At 45.9% G+C, this 13,059-nt stretch overlaps 1 protein-coding gene across 5 annotated transcripts in view; it reads right to left on the bottom strand.

Annotated features, from left to right (window-relative positions):
- Positions 1-13,059, bottom strand: part of GNG12 (G protein subunit gamma 12) — a 126,515-nt gene that overhangs the window by 101,624 nt on the left and 11,832 nt on the right. The window contains exon 1 of one of the 5 annotated variants that reach the window (XM_081225785.1): positions 5,277-5,300. The exons of the other annotated variants lie outside the window; for them this stretch is intronic. The gene's annotated coding sequence lies outside the window, so the exon portion shown is untranslated. Of the gene's footprint in view, positions 1-5,276; positions 5,301-13,059 lie in introns of those variants that run through there. 5 annotated transcript variants of the gene reach the window in all.

Raw genomic sequence — 13,059 nt, 5'->3', positions numbered from 1 at the left:
ACATTGTAACTATGAGCAGAGCTGGCAGGACTGGACACATCTGTGCGGAGAGGGGGAGAAGTGTCTGCTACATGGTGAGTGTACCAAAAAAATGTTATTTGAATGAGACAGCAGAGAAGCGAAAACGCAATTGGGAGAGGAGACAACTGACGGGGAAGGAATCCAGGCAACTGAACGTGACAGCCTCCAGCAGCAGAGCAGGGCAGGAGGAAGGAAGCGCAGAAAGCGGGTTCAGGGCTGGGGGAGGTGATGGGGCAGGCCCTGGGAGACAGAAGGAGTGGACAAATCCTGTCCTCACTGGGGCCGGCAGCTGAGGGCAGACTGCACGGGTCCCTGGCGGAATCAATCCACACCACTGCATTACCCTCTGCAGCAATCTTCTCGAATGAGAATCTATTCATATTATGTCTTCCTCCTCTTTCCCCAAGGCCCAGATTTAGAAAAGGTAACCGGACACCTTGCTTTAGTGAAATAATTCCCAGTCTTTTCTAGACAACTTCTTGCCATCAGAAACAAGAAACAAGACAACTTCCCAGGCCCTCAGTAATAGTAGCTGTCGTTCCAGGGTCCACTGTGTGAGAAAATGCTCACTCCACATTAACTGTGTCCAGCTGAGACACTTAATATGACTTAACAGTGCCTTTATCACCAAAATGCATGTGTACAACAGACATCCAATATGTGAGACATTCAGTCTGCAGGCCATGCAGACTGGATCTGCAAACCTCATCCCCATCTTGGACCATGGGTTGGGAACAAGTGGTCTACAAGAAAGGCACGTGACATCCTAGATGGCGAAGGGGTCTGGCATTATCCAGACCTCCATTCAAATTCCAGCTCTCTGATGCCCAGCAATTTAATGATGGGTAAGTTATTGAAACTTCAGTTTGCAATGCCTCGGTTTTCACCTTTGTAAAATGGGGCTAGTCATATAAGGTTTTTAGCTTCGAATGGGACTGAATTTATCACATGTAACACAGTACCTGACACAGAAGAGGTAGTTATTATGATTACGTCAGTTCTCTACAATCAATCAGTGGTTCAGTTTTCAAAGTGTGGTCCCCGGACCAGCAGCATCAGCGTCGACTGGCAACTGGTTAGAAATGCAATTTTCAATGCAGTCGCACTGACTCACAGTACTACGTGTTTTAACAAGTCCTCCAGGTGACTCTGGTGCTAAAATTTGAGAACCACTGCTCTACAGTACTGGTTTTCAACTTAAAAAAAAATAAGCCGAGGAATCCCTTCTACAAAAGTTTCTTCAGAAGGTTGATTTGTGAAATATGAATATTTTTAAAATTTTATTTATTTTTATGTATTAATTTTGTATTAATTTTTGACTGTATTGGGTCTTCGTTGCTGCGTGTGGGTTTTCTCTAGTTGTGGCGAGCGGGGGCTACTCTTCATTGCAGCGTGTGGGTTTCTCATTGTGGTGGCTTCTCTTGTTGTGGAGCATGGGCTCTAGGCACGCGGGCTCCGTAGTTGTGGCTCACGGGCTCTAGAGCGCAGGCTCAGTAGTTGTGGCACACAGGCTTAGTTGCTCCATGGCATTTGGGATCTTCCCAGACCAGGGCTCGAACCCGTGTCCCCTGCATTGGTAGGCGGATTCTTAACCACTGCGCCACCAGGGAAACCCAAAATATGAATATTTGAAACAGCTCTGTAGGTTCTGGGTAGGGAGAGCTCCGACAAGTACCCTCAGATCCTGCCTCATTCCCCACAGCCATCCCGAGGGACCTCAGAGGCAGGAAACAGGGGTCTCTGGCTTAGTTACAGACGCTACAATTTTGGGTGGCACCACTGAAAGAATTAAAAGACTCAACACGACACTAAACCATTCAACCATAATCACAAGGCACACCCAGCTGCAATAAAATAATGCTTCCTGGGGTTTTCACGGCATCTGCAGCTAAGCCACTTCGCCCTGGGTCACCCCCCCAAGAGTCACCCTCCAACACCGACCGCATTGCTGGCCCTACCCGGCTGTCTCAAGTGCTTGGGGGCAAACTTCCCACAATTGCCAACCTAGCCATCCTTCTTTGGCCCCAGCTTCATGTTTCACTGCCTGCTACTCAGAGCAAGTTTTACTCCACTCACACCAGGCTAGAAGACCTACTTATTCTGTGGTAGCAAAAGTACATTTTATGCCTTGATCAAAATTTGGTGGCACACTTCTGAAGAGACTCGAGGCCCACCAGTGAGCTGTGGGCGTGCCAGTGGCAAATCACCACCTGGGAACAAGGTTTGAGAACCACTGATGGAGAGGCTATCACTAAGGAACCCTGAGAGGGTTTTATCTGTTTACTGTCGATTATATTCCACACGGGGCTTACATAGGCTGCCGTGAGAAAAGAAGCACAAGGAAGGGAAGCCAAGAGGGGAGCCACAGTTCCCAAGAGAGGGGATCCACTTTGTTTTCTCAGATGAAACAGCTGACTATGCAGAGATAGATTAGGGAATGCCACGTTAAGCAAGATTATTAGGAAAAACTAGCACCCACTGATCAAATCAGTCATCTGTCATCAGGACAATGTCTCCCAGCTTGTATTTCATAGGGGTTGCGTGGTATTTGTCTCCACTCTGGCGATGAGGATCACCTCGACACAGTAAGTTCATCACCTGCGGCACCTTAGAAAAAAGAAAACCCACCCACGACTTGTGTCAAAGCCAAAAATATTTCCAGACACCAAAGACCATTTTTTTTTTTTTTTTGCGGTACTCGGGACTCTCACTGTTGTGGCCTCACCAGTTGTGGAGCACAGGCTCAGTGGCCATGGCTCACGGGCCTAGCCGCTCCGCGGCATGTGGGATCTTCCCAGACCGGGGCACAAACCCGCGTCCCCTGCATCGGCAGGCAGACTCTCATCCACTGCACCACCAGGGAAGCCCCCAAAGACCATTTTTAAAAAAAAGCTTGCAAAGGGATTTCTTCTCACTGATTTCCTACTCTAAGACTCTCCCAATATTATTGAGATGAGGGAGCAGAACAGGCATTAACTTCAGGTGACAGATAAGGAAACTGAGGCAGAGGTAGGCTAAGCACCCTTCCAAAGGTCACACTGCTGATCAGTGGAGACCCACGTCTGCACACAATGAGACTTTGGAGGGAGATACAATCCAACCCACTACTTCACAGAGGAGCCACCTTTCATCCAGAAAGAGCGGGTGATTGGCGAAGGCTGACTCTCTGGGGTTGGCACAAGACCAAGTGTACCTGAGCCACCGGAAAGGTGAGCCTCTCGCCCTGTGAGAATAAGGTAGGAGGGGAGGACAGGCCTTTTTCTCCTCCTCAATGTCTCCAAAGCTGGACTGTCCGAAATGGTTTTCACTAGCCATATGCAGCTGTAAAAATTTGAATTTTAATTAATTAAAATTAAATAAAGCAAAAAAAAATACAACTCCTCAGTTTCACTAGTTACATTTCAAGTGCTCAGGAGCCACACGTGGCTGGTGGCTACCATCCTGGACAGACTGAACATTTCCACCCTGCAGAAAGTCCTACTGCAGAGAGCTGCTCTAAAGACATACTTATGACAGATGTGTAGCTGGGTAGATGACAGATGTGTAGCTGGGTAGACCAGGCAGCTGGACCTGGAACCAAGAGTCCCGGGGGGTGCCACCAATTAGTTCTACAAACTCAGGCCGATCTCTGGCCCTCAGTTTCCTCATTTGTAAAAAGCAGGAGTTCGGCTCCATGATCACCATGGCCCATTTCCACTGTAACTTTCCTTAATTCTGTACCTAAAACTCCCGAGGGTAGGCTCCTAACTCTCCCCACTCTTCTTTCCTAGGACCTCCTGGCTGACCCTTTATCAAATTAGAGCAAGAGAACAATGCACCTGGACTTAATTATTTCCTGTAGAAGCACAGTCACTGAATGAGAATTAAATAACATCCTTCTAATTACTTCAGGGGTTAACAGGAGAAATGGCCACAAGAACAGTCTCTCCAAATGTTCCCCAGGAATAACTGCTGAAGATCCTCAGGAATCTATCTCCAGTGTCCCTCAGGACCTACATGACAAATCTGTGGGCGTTTAGGGCCAGAAAAAAGTATATTTCTCCAGAAAACTCCAGAAAACATTTCATTTCACCACAGAATGAAAACTACATTGTTCACTCTGACCTGGGGGGAGCTGGTGGCGAGGTATTGGTTTCTCAGAGGAACAGATGATTGGGGCCTTTCCGCCCAGCACCTGGATCAATGACGTCTCTCGCACAGAGCTCCTGACAGCTTCCGGCTGTCGCTCTGCCCCACTGACTGTACAGGTTCAACAGAGGTCGCATCTAACACTTTTTGAAAGTACAGCTGGAGTTACAACACGTTTGAAAAATAAATAGCTTAATGCTCCTCCCACTATACGATACTGTAGAAATATAAATTTGGCGCACTGTGAGAATTAAAAACATGGACTTCAAATCATCGGGCTGAACAGAATTACCTATTCTGGCAGAATTCTCAAAAGGCTGGCCTGGGAGAACTTTAACATCCTCCTCCCTACCACTGTCTCCATCAGACCTTCTGACTAGATTAATTAAACTCCAATTAATTAAAAGAACAATGGCAAACATTTACTGGGTGTCTAGTTTACTCAGTGTCAGGCACAGTTCCATGCACTTTATATATATTAACTTACTTACGCCTCACAATAACCCCAGGAAGAAGGTGCAATATCATCTCCATCTTCCAGGAGAGGAAACTGAGGCATTGAAAGGTGAAGTAACTTGTTTAAGGTCACACAGTAACAAGTGGCAGAGCTGGGATTAGTCTCTGCCAGTCAGGCTCCTCCTCTCTGCCACTGCAGGAACCCTTTTTTCAATATGGACAGTAAACACTGTCTCACTTTATAAAGTATAAATTTTAAAACGTCTTTAGAAAACATTACAAAAACATGCAAAGTAAAAAAAAAAAAATCGTTCTTGTTTAGCAAACACAACTTCCAGATTTGTCCCCTCATACCCTTTGTAGCCAGCCAGCCCTGAGCCTTTCCTGTTTAGAAATTCTGGAGAACGCCAACACTTTAATTCTGTCACTTTTCCAACATTTACTCTAAACTTCCTCTGCATTGTCTTCTGGTGAAATAACCAAAACGCATGTATTCAATGCAATCGTCAACCAAAAGCCTATTAACAATGCCATATTTAACAAGGGCAAGTCACAGATAATAAAAAGACAATTGAGCTGAGAACTGATAATTCCAGTCTTTGCAGCTGTCATGAGCCAGTTTAAAAACAAATTCACATGAGTGATTGCTGGGCTCTTTATAAACATGGTACCTGCCAGGAAGCAGTTCCACTTTCTCTTCTCTGGACTTTCTGTCCTCCCATAGATGCTGACTCCGTTAAGCCTCAGGTTTTACAATGCTTTTATGCGCTTTTATGTTTTATATGCTTCTCAGGACAATCTTCTGTGGACGATAAAAGAAAAGCCTCTGAAAGGTACTAGAAAATTAATACCTAAGGAAGGAGTTAAGTGTGTTTTTTGTTGTTGCTTTTTTTTTTTTAGTACCAGAGATCAGCACAGTATAGTCTAATAGAAACAGGTTTGAATTCTGGCTTTGTTCCTCATGAGCTGTGCAGCCTTGGACAAATTACTGAACCTCTCTGAGTTGTAGTTTCCTCTTCCGTAAAGTGAACGAATTACACTTCCTTTATAAGGCTGTAACACTTGGTCAAAAGCAGGCACACAAGAAGGTTACTTCCCTCTCCTTCTCATCATCAAAGCTGTAAAAAGTGAAGTTAGTTTCAAAACCAAGTAGCACTCCTGAGATTCCATTTTTCATTTTAATTTGGCACGTGACCATAAAAGTTCCCGAGGGACTCTCACTTTCAGATGCTTCTGGAAAGCATTACCATATGGAAGGCTTCTAGCTCTCAAGGGGGAATGGGGAAATCTATGGGGAATGGACATTCAATCCAAAAAAACCTCTCTCTCAAAATGAAATTGTATTTGTATCCAGCGAAACAAACCCACAAATCATTTCTATGATGTGAATTTTACAGGTCACCTTCCCTCACAATTTCTCCTTTACTAAATCCCTGATAAAAATAAAATACGCTACTGGACATAGAACGAACATTGATCATTAAAGCCATTTCTAGTCAAAAGTCAAGAGCCTGCAATATACTCCTCAAAAACACTAAATTGGGGCTTCCCTGGTGGCACAGTGGTTGAGAGTCCACTTGCCGATCCAGGGGACACGGGTTCATGCCCTGGTCCGGGAAGATCCCACATGCCACGGAGCAGCTGGGCCCGTGAGCCACGGCCGCTGAGCTTGTGCGTCCAGAGCCTGTGCTCCACAACGGGAGAGGCCACAACAGTGAGAGGCCCGCGTACCGTGAAAAAAAAAAAAACAAAACACTACATTGTTCCTAGGCTCCACGTGACGAACCTGGCCATGAGTAACACATGTCGAACATGGCTCGTGAGTAACATGAGTTGAGCGGATTCCCTTTCTCCAGAAAACTATCCACGGGGTGGTGTGATTTGCCACAGAGAGAGAGGCCTGGACCAAGAGCCCTCTCGCACCCAGAGTTGCCGTGCTCTTCCACTGTGGGTGACTATGTCCAAATGGGAACGGTGACACTGTCCCTTCAAGGACACTCCTTTTTGTTTTCACCTAACAGGATACACCAATAATTTGTTCATAAGTGGGAAGAGCTGGATTAGACAGCTCAAGGGTAGAGCTCAGCGTGTTTCAAGGAAGGGGCTCTGCGAGCTGATGCGGAGAGAGGATTTATCGCCAAGGCTGCTCCCACACCCCATAATTAAATGAGGAAATGAGCCAGAAGCCGTAAGACTCACTGGCAGCTCAGTCACGGCTTCTCCTCGCGTCAATCATCCGCACTGCAGAGAACCAGCCTTACCTCGGGCATCAAGAAGGCCACCCTCGGGGCACCCCTCCCAACACTTCACTGTGCACTTGGGGCCACCTGGGAGCTTTACAGGAATGGCCACCCTTGGGCTCCATGCCCGCGGGGCTGACTTCACAGGTCTGGGTGCAGCCAGGGCTCTCTGATTGTCAAAAATCACTCTCCAGCTGATCCCAATATGCAGACAGGTCTGCAAACCACGACCCTGGTCTCTTCTGCTTTCCAGACTACCTGAGCCACTAGCTCCTATTCCCTTTGAGAATTCTTTTCCTTTTTTTTTTTTTAATGAAAGAATAAAAAAGAAATGTACGAAGTCATAAATTTTAAACTTTTCTCAAGAAAGTTTGAGGTCAGAGTCCTCGCTGTGAATTCACCACTCTGCCCTGCCTCCATATTAAGGACTACAACCCAATTGAAGTGATCAGAGCACAGAACATATTCCTCAGTGGTGTGTAAAGGGTGCCCCTTTCATAGAGGGTGTGAAGGGAGATGCATCAGGATGTTTCTGGACGGAAAAAGAAGCCTAGGAAAGCTTCACTGTCTTTGGATATCCTTACAAGAGTTTTCCCAACTCTCCAACCTCTTGACTCCACTGGGCTCCCCCTCCTTGACTCATCCCTGTAGCCTTGTTACAAATCACTCACTCTTAGACAAGGCCCTCCCTCTCTCCTCCATTCTCCAGCAGGCTCCTGCCTGCCACAGGCTGCCTCTGTCCCCCACCTCCACCCCAGGTTTCCAGGTGGACGCTCACTGCCAAGGGTGTGACCCATAAATACCGTTGGGGCAGCAGTGAGCGAGATGGGTAGGGAGAGAGGGTGTGTCTAGAGGTCTCTCCAGGCCTGGTTCCTGCCTACTCAGCCATCCTGATACACGTGAGACCAGGTGATAGGAGCTTCTGAGTCTGGCCAGCAGCCAGACATACCTCCAGCTCACAGGGTGGATTTGACAAGGCAGCACAAAACAGGAAAACAAGAGACATAAGGTTCTAATCTCACCTCTGCCCTTCACTAGCTCCCTGACCTTAGGCAAGTAACAGAAACTTTAGAAAGAGCCTCCGTTTCCCCATCTGCAAAGCGGAAACTAATGTTTGCCCAGTGTTTTAGTCCATTCAGGCTGCTATAACAAAAATGCCATACACTGGGTGTCTTAAACAACAAACATTTATTTCTTACAGTTCTGGAGGCTGAAAGTCCAAGATCAAGTTTCCAGTAGATTCAGTGTCTGGTGAGAGCCTACTTCCAGGTTCACAGATGGCCATCCTCTCACTGTGTCCCCATATGGCGGAAGGGGCAAGGCAGCTCTCTGGGGCTTCTTCTGTAAGTGCAGTAATCCTATTCATGAGGGCTCCACACTCATGACCTAATTACCACCCAAAGGCCCTTCCTCCTAATATCCTCACACTGTGGGGATTAGGATTTCAACCTATGAATTTGGGGAGGACATAAACATTCAGTCCATAACAACCAGACTCTTCACAAAGCTTTTTGACAAGAAGTGCTCAAATTTAAATACAATATAAATTCTCTAAGTATTCATTGAGTCTTCTACGAGTTGAACGTTGTCTGCCACTGGCAATAGACAGAGGAAAAAATGTCACTGGCTTCAAGAGGTACAGTACATTCTGGAGGGGAGGCAGAGATATGCAGGTAAGACTACACAATTCAATGTAATAATCAGTGTGCTGGTTGAAAAGCCTGCCAAGGGAAACCCAAACAAGGGAAAATTTAAATATGTCCCCGACATAGGGGCAGGAAGGGTAGGGGAATAAAGGTAACCGCAAGAGCGATAACATCTAACATTTATGGAGCTGAATATGTCAGGCTCGGTTCTAAACACATTATGTATATAATAATTTCAGGCGAGCCTCAAAACAGTCTTGTGAGGTAGACTGGTATTGTTATCCCCATTTTACAGATGAGGAATCTGAAGTTCAGAGAGTGCTATGGTTTGAATGTGCCTCCTCAAAATTCAAGTCGAAATCCTAAACCCAATGTAATAGTATTTGGGGGTGGGGCCTTGGAAGGTCATTAGGTCATGAGGATGAAGTCTTCATAAATGGGATTGGTGCCCTTATAAAAGAGACCCCATACAAGTGATATAATATTCTCTAGTTCCATCCATTTTGCTGCAAATGGCAATATTTTATTCTTTTTTATGGCTGAGTAATATTCCCGTGTGTGTGTGTGTGTGTGTGTGTGTGTGTACATTACACCTTCGTAAGCCGATCATCACAATACTGTAAATCTATACTTCAGTAAAAATTAAATAGACCCCACACAGTGAGAAGACTGCTGTCTATGAACCCAGAAGTAGGCTCTCATCAGACACTGAACTTGCAGGTGTCTTGATCTTGGACTTTCCAGCCTCCAGAACTCTGAGAAATAAATTTCCATCATGTATAAGCCACTCAGTCTATGGTATTTTATTATAGCAGCCTGACAGACGGAGAGTAAGTCATTCAAAGTCACATGACTAGTGAGTGGTAGATCTGGGCTTTGGGCCTGGGCTTGACCTCAGGACCTGGATCTTCAGTTTTTGATGACACTTCCTCCATTGTACCTGTGAAACCATATCCCAGCTCCCAAGTCATTTCCCGGCCAAGGGAAAGTCAGACACACCTTCCTCTGTACTTCACACTTCTTTATTAACACAGCTCTCTAACCCTCCCATCCTATTATCATTGTTTTTGTGTCTGCTCACACGTATCCCGCTCCCCCATTAGTTTGGTGGTCCTTAAGGGCAGGAGCAGAATGCATCAAGTGCCTCATAAACAGTTGGTATTTAATAAATGTTTTCTTAATGGGTGAAAGAAAGAACAAAATTATTCTAGGTTTCAAAACACAGGCAAAAACTCACTGGGTAGTTGGAGGGAAACTTCCTCAAAGTAGAGGCAGTATCTTACTCACTCTTATATCCCCAGAACCTAGCACTTATAGGTGCTGTGTAAATGTGTAATAAACTCTGGGCAGAGGAAACAGTGTGAAGAAATCCAGAGAGATCTAAGGCTACACAGTGAATATGGGTAACATGGCCAGGATGAATCAACTAGCTGGGATGTGTGGGAACTGGGAAGTGCTTTTCAAACTATCCTTGGTGAAAGATCAGCTTTTTGGTTTTATTTCTAATTCACCATGGACCAATACTTTTATAAGATGCAATAAAAAGAACTGATAGAAAAATGAAATATAAAATGCAAGCCAAATTTTTCATTAGATTCAAGAGATGTAAAACTTGCTATGAAAATGTCTAAATGTGTTCGCTCCATGTGGGTACTTACCTAGTGTCTGATCATTAGCGCAGAGTCTGTCCGCAGAGCAAGCTCTGTGTGGCACTGAGAGGCTGGGAGGATGAGGTGCAGAGCAGTAGGGAAGGTGAGCTACAGTTGTGGTATCAAGGACTGTGGGTTAATAATGTTCATGGAGGGCTTTAGGCACTGTCCTAAGTGCTCCATGCATATAAGTCATTTAAATTCCACAACCTATCTGTGAGGTTGGTGCTATTATTACACCCATTTTAGAGATGGGGACACTGAGGCACAAGGCAACTAAATAACTTCCAAGATTCCAGAGCATGTGAGAAGCACAGGCAGCCTTGAACCTGTACAGTGTGAACCCTTAACCACTAGCCTGTGATGCCTCTGGGGAGCTACCAGACAGGAAGTGACATATTCAAACCCATGTTTTAGAAAAATCACCCTGGCGGCAGTGTGCAGGGGAAAGGTCAGTTAGGAAGCCACGGCGACAATCTGGATGAGAGGCAGTGGGGGTAGAGCACACCAGGCATGTGGACTAGTTTGGAAGTGGACGTGGCAGGCTACGGTGGAGGTCAGGGGTATCTGAGCTGGAGGGAGGGGAAGAGGAGGGAGGGGTTTCGGAGGACTCAGGGGTCCAGAGCTTGGCATCCTGGGTGGATAGAGATGTCTACAGACTTAAAGAAGGCAGGAAGAAAAGCAGGCTTTGAGGGCAAGATGATGAGGTTGGTTTTCAAGAATGTCTACCTGTTGGGCTTCCCTGGTGGCGCAGTGGTTGAGAGTCCGCCTGCCAATGCAGGGGACACGGATTCGTGCCCCGGTCCGGGAGGATCCCACATGCCGTGGAGCGGCTGGGCCCGTGAGCCATGGCCGCTGAGCCTGCGCGTCCGGAGCCTGTGCTCCACAACGGGAGAGGCCACAACAGTGAGAGGCCCGCGTACCGCATAACAAACAAACAAACAAAAACAACAACAACAAAAAGAATGTCTACCTGAATTTGAAGAGCCTAAGATAATCTGCAGTTGTGTCTTGGGAAAATTCTGCAGCCTGCAATCTTAGAGTAGTTTACTGCATTCAGGTAGCTACTATTTTTACGCCAGTTCTGCTAAACCACTCTCCTCCTCTTCTCCCTTCCCCTTTGCCCCAGTTACACTTAAAATAGTTTAAAAAGCAGAAATTCCCCAATGCTAACTCTCCTCCCTTTGAAAGCCACACACAGTATATAAAAGTGTTCTGGTCACCAATTCCAATTTGTGGCGGAGGCTTCCACACTACCAAGCAATTCTTGACACCAGCTGAGTGTCCTACAGTTCAACTCAATTCTGACATATCTATCTGGAGATAGCATCGGATTCCACAGCTTAAGGGCTCAGAGCGGCTCACAGAACTTAGAGAAACTTACTAGATCACTAGGTTTATTATAAAAGGATATGACTCAGGAAGAGCCAGATGGAAGAGATGCAGAGGGCAAGGTGCAGGGAAAGGGCACGGAGCTTCCATGCCCTCTTGGAGAGGACCACTTTTCCCATCCTCCACTTGTTCATTAACCGGAAGCTTTCCTAACCCTGTCCTTTTGAGTTTTTATGGAGGCCTCATTACATAGCTACGACTGATTACATCACTGGCCATGGGTGACTGATTCAACCTTCAGCCCCTCTCCCTGCCCTGGAGGTCTGAGGGGTGGGATCAAAAGTTCCACCCTTCTAATCACATGGTTGAGTCCCAGGAAAACAGCCCCCATCCTTAGGTGTGGTCCCAAAGTCACCTCAATAACAGAACAAAAGACACCTTTATCGCTCTCATCACTTGGGAAATTCCAAACGTTTCAGGAGTTTTGTGACAGGAACGATACAAAGATCGTATATATATTTCTCATTGTAAATCACAATATTGTTCACAGCTGTATCCTCACAGAGTAGGTAACTGATAAATACCTGTTGCATGAAAAAAGATCATTTCTGTGTTTACTGAAAACTGAAAAAAAGGATGAAGAGAGAGGAACTTTCTCCTTGATAAGCTAAACAGTTAATAGCAAAGAAATATCTGAATACAAGAGAGACACATCTCAGGGCAATGCCTCTTCCCCTGTGTTCCTTTCCCTTCCAGGAGGCCACCGCCTCCAGCCCACACACCTGGTGGACACCAGGACAGGTAATATGGTGTCACAAAGAGCACTGACTGCTGAGCCAGCAGACCTGGATTCAAAGCAAGATGCCACCACCACTTACTACTGCTGAGCTCCTAAGCAGTATTCAACCTCCCCGAACCTGCTTCCCCACCTGTAAATGGAGCCAGTACTGCCTACTTCAGAGGGCTACTGCAAGGCCTGAGAAAGTGTGTAAAGGTCCTAGCACATGTCGGCACACAGATGTCACTCAAGGAGTAACTATCACCATCACTGTCATCAAATTAGCTGCCCGCACACTACACTTTCTCAATTAGTGTCAAGTGCATCTAACTGGGAGAGTAACTTCAACTGAAGTTAAAGGTGAAGGGTATTATATAAGCACTATGATCATACCATTAATTATAATAATAATAGTTAACGCCTGAGCACTTACTATTGACACCCTGAATGCTTTACATACCTTAGTAGCTCTTTAATTTTTAAACCAAAGATAGTATTTAATCAATTCTAAGAAACATATTCTGCTCACATTTTAACATCCCTGATACTAGGATGACTGTAGTAGTCAGAATGGCGCCCCAAAGATGTCTCTGCCCTAATCCCTGAAATCTATGAATATGTTATGTTACACAGCAGAAAGGACTTTGCAGATGTAAGTAAGGGAGAGTAGGCTGGAATATCCAGGTGGGCCCAATTGAAGCAAATGAGCCCTAAAAGCAGAGAACTCTCTCTGGCTGGAAGCAGAGGGATGGAGGAGAGGGGGCCTCAAAGAGATTCCAGGCATGAGAAGGATTCATCATCTGAGATGT

The sequence above is a fragment of the Mesoplodon bidens genome (assembly GCF_964165515.1).
Source record: "Mesoplodon bidens genome assembly, chromosome: 2".
NCBI classification, from domain to species: Eukaryota; Metazoa; Chordata; class Mammalia; order Artiodactyla; family Ziphiidae; genus Mesoplodon; species Mesoplodon bidens.
Note: the sequence above shows the minus strand (reverse complement) of the source record. Positions and strands in the feature narration are given on the sequence as shown.